Source organism: Rhinopithecus bieti, unplaced genomic scaffold (genome assembly GCF_001698545.2).
Source record: "Rhinopithecus bieti isolate Rb0 unplaced genomic scaffold, ASM169854v2 scaffold_26504, whole genome shotgun sequence".
NCBI lineage: Eukaryota > Metazoa > Chordata > Mammalia > Primates > Cercopithecidae > Rhinopithecus > Rhinopithecus bieti.
The window spans coordinates 413,301-420,651 of NW_016812891.1; the positions used below are offsets into that span (position 1 = coordinate 413,301).

General features: G+C 37.3%; 1 protein-coding gene and 1 pseudogene across 1 annotated transcript in view; one reads left to right on the forward strand and one right to left on the reverse strand.

Annotated features, from left to right (window-relative positions):
* LOC108512036 (bromodomain-containing protein 7 pseudogene) overlaps positions 1–1,782 on the forward strand; it is a 7,433-nt pseudogene extending 5,651 nt beyond the window's left edge.
* The window catches only part of REV3L (REV3 like, DNA directed polymerase zeta catalytic subunit), a 189,596-nt gene that overhangs the window by 137,881 nt on the left and 44,364 nt on the right, over positions 1–7,351 (reverse strand).

Genomic DNA, 7,351 nt, shown 5'->3' on the forward strand with positions numbered 1-7,351 from the left:
TTTGCTATGGTGGCACATATACACCATGGAATACTATGCAGCCATAAAAAAGGATGAGTTTGTGTCCTTTGTAGGGACATGGATGCAGCTGGAAACCATCATTCTCAGCAAACTATTGCAAGAACAGAAAACCAAACACTGCATGTTATCACTCATAGGTGGGAACTGAACAATGAGATCACTTGGACTCGGGAAGGGGAACATCACACACCGGGGCCTATTATGGGGAGGGGGGATGGGGGAGGGATTGCATTGGGAGTTACACCTGATGTAAAGGACGAGTTGATGGGTGCTGACGGTTGATGGGTGCAGCACACCAACATGGCACAAGTATACATATGTAACAAACCTGAACATTATCCACATGTACCCTAGAACTTAAAGTATAATAATAAAAAAAAAGAACAATGACTACCAGTCCATAGAAGAACTAAAGGATAACTTCAAACTAATGTGTACTAATGCCATGATTTACAATAAACCAGAGACCATTTATTACAAAGCTGCAAAGAAACTGTTGCACTCAGGGATGAAAATTCTTAGCCAGGAAAGAATTCAGAGCCTGAAGCAGAGCACAGACTTCATGGCTGACTTGCAGAAAACTCGAAAGCAGAAAGAACAGACACCTTGCAGAGTGGGGAGGACAGAGGCTGCTAGCCAAGAGAGGCCTCTGGAGATGCCGAAATACACGCTTTCAAGAGTCCCAGCAAAGAAAATAAAAAGAAAGATAAAGATATGCTTGAAGATAAGTTTAAAAGCAATAATTTAGACAGATAGTAGGAGCAGCTTGACTGCATCGTGAAGAAATCTGGAGGAAAGCTGACCAGGTGGTTTGTGAAGCCAGTGCGAATTTGAAAGAAGAAAACCGACAGAACAACGATGTTGGGACTTCTCCATCCTGTGGATCCCACTGTAGGAGAGCCAGGCTTACTGCTCTGTGAGACTGGGAATGACAACTGGAAGACTTCAATATGGAGTGAATACTCCGCCAGGGTTCAAAGAGGATAAAAGGAACAAAGTCACTCCAGTGTTGTATTTGAATTATGGGTCCTACAGTTCTTATGCACCGCATTATGACTCCATGTATGCAAGTATCAGCAAGGATGATTCTAATCTATTCAACCTATGGGGAAGACCCTGATCTTCCAAGCGATTTCAGCATCCATGCGTTTTTGGCCACGTGCCAAGATTATCTGTATGTCATAGCAGATAGTTTACTGGATGTTTTAACAAAAGGAGGGCATTCCAGGACCCTGCAAGAGATGTAGATGTCATTGCCTGAAGGTGGAAGGCCATACTAGGACACTTGACACAGCAGAAGAAATGGGGATTATAGAAGTAGAGCCACCCAATACTCAAGACAGGCTCATAGCGCTGAAAGCAGTAACAAACTTTGGCATTCCAGTTGAAGTTTTTGACTCTGAAGAAGCTGAAATATTCCAGAAGAAACTTGATGAGACCACCAGATTGCTCAGGGAGCTAGCTCCAGGAAGCCCAGAATGAACGTTTCAACACCAGACCCCCTCCCAACATAATCTGTCTCTTGGGTCCCTCATACAGAGAAATGCATCTCACTGAACAAGCGACCAATAATCTTAAAGAACTTGCACAGCAAGTAACTCCACAGGCGATATTGTAAGCACGTATGGAGTTTGAAAAAAAATGGGGACTTCCATTCCTAACCCCGTAATGGCAAACAACTTTGTGGATTTGACAGAAGATACTGAAGAACTTAAAAAGACGAACGTGGCCTGGTGGAAGTTGAGGCCGCCTGGTATTTGATTATATATTGTGTACATACTTCTTCATTCTTAACTTAGAAATGCTTTTTAGAATATACTAAATATTTGTAAATTGTGTTTTTAATTAAACTTTGCAACAGTGAATTTGAATGTTCCAGAGGTTGGACTTGTATTAGGTAATAAAGCTGGACCTGAGGTGGGGGGGGGGGGGAAGAGTTTTAAAAAAAAATTTCTATTCTTTGTTCTGTAATCTAAGATGTTTTGTAAGTCTCATGGTTACCACAATGCAAAACCTATAATAGATTCATTAAAACTAAAAAGCAATGAATTAAAACATACTACCAGAGGAAATCTCCTAACCACAAAGGAAAACACTGGAGTTAAGCTATACAGTACACAAACAGGCCTAATCAACATTATGGAACATTTTACCCATGCTGCAGAAAACACGTTCTTTTCATCAGCACATGGAACATTCTCCGAAACAGATCATATCTGAGACAAAAAACAAGTCTCAGCAAATTCAAAAAAGTATAAATCATACCAAGTATCTTATCTGGCCACAATGGAATAAAACTAGAAATCAGTAACAAAAGGAAGCTCGAAAAATACACCAACAGATGAAAATTAAACAACATGCTCCTGGATGACAAATGGATCAATAAAGAAATTAAGAAGGAAATTTAAAAATTTATTGAAACCAGTGGAAATGAAAACACAACATACCCAAACCTATGGGATACAGCAAAAGTGGTACTAAGAAGGAAGTTTATAACAATAAACACCTATATCAAAAAGTAGAAAGACTTCAAATAAACAACCTAATGATATACCTGAAAGAACTACAAAAAGAACAAAACAAACCCAAAATTAGTGGAAGGAAATAAATAGTACAGATCAAATCAGAAATAAATGAAATTGGGACTAAAAACCAATACAGAACATCAAGAAAATGAAAGGTTGGTTTTTTTAAAAAAGATAAACAAAATTAACTAAGAAACCTTTAGCTAGGCTAGAAATAAGAGGGAAGATCCAAACAAATAAAACCAGAAACAAAAGAGGAAATAAAACAACTGAGACCACAGAAATGCAAAGAGACTATTATGAAGAAGATAATACGTGACAGACTATTATGAAGAACTATACACCAACAAACTGGAAAACCTAGAATAAATGGATACTTTCCTGGACACAGCCTACCAAGATCGAACCAAGAAGAAAGAGAAATCTTAATACACCAATAATGAGTAAGGAGACTGAAGCCATAATAGTCTCCCATAAAAGAAGAGCCCAGGACCTAATGGCTTCATTCCTAAATTCCATCAAACATATAAAGAACTAATACCAATTCTACTCAAACTCTGCAAACAAAATTGAAGCAGAAGGAATACTTTAAAACTCATTCTATGAGACCAGCATTACCCTGATACCAAAACCAGACAAGGACACAACCAAAAAAGAAGACTATAGGCCAACATCCCTGATGAACACAGATGCAAAAATCCTCAACGAAATTCTAGCAAACCAAATTCAATATCACATTAGAAAGATCATTCACCATGATCAAGTGGAATTCATCCCAGGGATGCAGATTGTTCAACATAAGCAAATCAGTGAACATGATACATCACATTAACAGAATCATGAACAAAAAAGCCTATTACTCTTTCAACAGATACTGGAAAAGCATTAAATAAAATTCAACATCACTTCATGAAAAAACCCTCAACAAAGGAACATCCCTCGAAATAATAAAGAATATATATTACAAACCCACAGCTAACACTGTACTTAATGGGGAAATATTAAAAGCCTTTCCTCTAAGATCTGGAGCAAGACCAGGATGCCCACTTTCACTACTTTTATTCAACGTAATACTGGAAGTCTTGTCCAGAGCAATGAGGCAAGAGTGAGAAATAAAGGGCATCCAAATTGGAAAGGAAGAAGTCAAACTAGCCTTGCTTGCAGATGACATGGTCTTATACTTAGAAAAGCCTCAGGAACTCAACCAAAAAAAACTGTTAAAAATGATTAATGGGCCGGGCACAGTGGCTCACGTCTGTAATTCCAGCACTTTGGGAGGCCGAGGTGGGCGGATCACAAGGTCAGGAGATCGAGACCATCCTGGCTAACACGGTGAAACCCCGTCTCTACTAAAAATACAAAAAAAAAACAAAAACAAACAAACAAACAAAAAAAACAATTAGCCGGGCATGGTGCGCCTGTAGTCCCAGCTACTCAGGAGGCTGAGGCAGGAAAATGGTGTGAACCCGGGTAGCAGCGCTTGCAGTAAGCCAAGATCGTACCACTGCACTCTAGCCTGGGTGACAGAGCAAGACTCTGTCTCAAAAAAACAAAACAAAACAGGCCGGGCGTGGTGGCTCAAGCCTGTAATCCCAGCACTTCGGGAGGCCGAGACGGGCGGATCACAAGGTCAGGAGATCGAGACCATCCTGGCTAACACGGTGAAACCCCATCTCTACTAAAAATACAAAAAAAAACTAGCCGGGCGAGGTGGCGGGCGCCTGTAGTCCCAGCTGCTTGGGAGGCTGAGGCAGGAGAATGGCGTAAATCTGGGAGGCGGAGCTTGCAGTGAGCTGAGATCCGGCCACCGCACTCCAGCCCTGGGCGACAGAGCGAGACTCCGCCTCAAAAAAACAAAACAAAACAAAAAAAGATTAATGAATTCAGTAAAGTTGTAGGATACAAAATCAACATACAAAAATCAGTAACATTTACATATGCCAACAGCAAACAATCTGAAAAAAAAAAAAAAAAAAAAAAAAAAAAAGAAGGCAACCCCACTTACAATAACTACAAAGAATAGAAAATATCTAAGAATCAATCTAACCAAACAGGTAAAATATCTTGCTAGAAAAATGATAGAACACTGATGAAAGAAATTAAAGAGGACACAGAAAAATGAAAAGATATTCCATGTTCACAGATCAGAAGAACCAATATTGTTAAAGCAACAGTTTTGACTGATATGGTAACTCACACCTTATCCCAGCACTTTGGGAGGCTGAGACGGAAGGATCGCTTAAGCCCAGTAGTTCAAGATAAGCCTGGGCAACATGGTGAAACTCTGTCTCTACAAAAAATACAAAAATTGGCTGGACATGTTAGCACACACCTGTAGTCCCAGCTATTGGGGAGGCTGAGAGGTGGAAGGATTGCCTGAGACCAGAAGTCAAGGCTGCAGTGAACTATAATTGCACCACTGTACTACAGCCTGTAAGACACAGCAAGACCCTGTCTCAAAACAAAACAGAACAAAACAATTCTACCCAAAGCAATTTACAAAGTCAATGGAATCCCTATCAATGTATAAACGACATTCTTCACAGAAATAGAAAAAACAATCCTAAAATATATATGGAACCATAAAAGACCCTGAAAAACCAAATCAATCTTGAGCAAAAAGAAAGCTGGAGGCATCACACTACCTGACTTCAGAATATACTACAAAGCTATAGAAACCAAATCAGCATGCTATTGGCATAAAAGCAGACATACAGACCAATGAAACAGAACAGAGAACCTACATATAAATCCAGACATTAACAGCTAACTCATTTTCAACAAAGGTATCAAAACATACAATGGGGGAAAAAACCAGTCTAACAAATGGTGCTGGGAAAACTGAATAACCACATGCAGAAGAATGAAACTAAAAATTGAACCTTATCTCTCACCATATACAAAAGTCAAAATGGATTAAAGACTTTAACACCTGAAACTATGAAACTACCAGAAGAAAACAATGGGGAAATGCTCCAGGACATTGGTCTGTGCAAAGATTTTTTTTGGGTAAGACCTCAAAAGCACAGGCAACAAAGCCAAAAATAGACAAAAGGATCACATCAAGCAAAGGAAACAATCAATGAAGTGATAAAGACAACTCATAAAATGGAAGAAAATATTCACACACTATTCATCTGACAAGAGATTAACAACCAGAATATATAAGGAGCTCAAACAACTCAATAACAAGAAAACAAATAATCTGATTTTTAAACAGGCAAAAGGTCTGAATAGATATTTCTCAAAAGAAGACATTACGGCCAACAGACACATGAAAAGATGCTCAACATCACTAATCATCAGAGAAATACAAATCAAAATCATAATGAGATATCATCTCACCCCAGTTAGAATGGTTTTTATCAAAAAGACAATAAATAATGGATGCTGGTGAGGATGCGGATAAAGGAGAATCCTCGTACACCACTGTTGGGAATGTAAATTAGTACAGTGACTATGGAAAACTGTGGAGATTCCTCAAAAAACTAAAAACAGAACTATCATAAATCCAACAATTCCATTTTTGAATATAAACCTAAAAGAAAATCAATATATTGAAGATATTTCGTACTCCCACGTTTATTGAAGCACTATATTCACAATAACCAAAGTTACTAGAATCAATATAAGTGCCCATCAATGGACGAATGGACAAAGAAAATATGGTATATATACATAATGGAATATTATCCAGCCATATAAAAAAATGAAATCCTGTCATTTGCAGCAACATGAGTGAAACTGTAAGTCATTATACGTTAAGTGAAAAAAGCCAAGTACAGAAAGACATTATCACATGTTCTCATTCATATGCGGCAGCTAAAAAAGTGGATCTCATGCAGATAGAGAGTAGACTGGTAGTTACCAGAAGCTGAGAAGGGTGGTGGTGGAGGGATGAAGAGAGGTTGATTAAGGGTACAAATATAGAGTTCGATAGAAGAAACAAGACCTAGTGTTTGGTAGATCAGCAGGGTGACTATAGTTTACAATAATAATATGCTGTATATTTCAAAATAGCTAGAAGAGCATAAATAAAATATTTCTAGCATAAAGAAAAGACAAATATTTAAGGTGAGATGAATATCCCAATAACATTGATTTGATCTTTATAAATTATATAAATGTATTAAATTATCACATGTACCCCAAACATATGTATATCTACTATGTCTCAATAAAAAATATTAAATATTTTAAATGGGCAAAGGATGTGAATAAACATTTTCCCGAGGATATATCAAATGGCAAATAAGCACATTAAAAGATTCTCAACATCAACAGCCATCAGCAAAATGCAAATCGGAACAACACGCTCACTAGGACAGCTATAACTAAAAAGTCAGACAATAACTAGTGTTGTAGAGAAACTGGAAATTTCATACACTACTTCTAGGAATGTTAAATGGTGTAGGTGCTTCATAGAATAGTCTGGTAGTTCCTCGAAAAGTTAAAAAAATAGAGTTATATGACCAGCAATTCTACTTCTAGGTATATGTCTAAGAGAAATAAAAATACATGTCCACACAAATACTTGTACATCAATATTCATAGCAGCATTATTCATAATGGTCAAAAGGTAAAAACAACTCAGATGTCCACCAGTTGATGAATGGATAAATACAACACAGCATATCCAAAGAATAGAATATTATTCAGCCACAAAAAGGAATGAAGTGCTGATAAATGCTATACTATATATATTTAAAATATTTCAATTAAAATTGTATACTAAACATTTTATTAATTTAGTATTTTATTAATCTTTTAGTATTAAAATTTTAGTATACAATTTTAATTAAAAT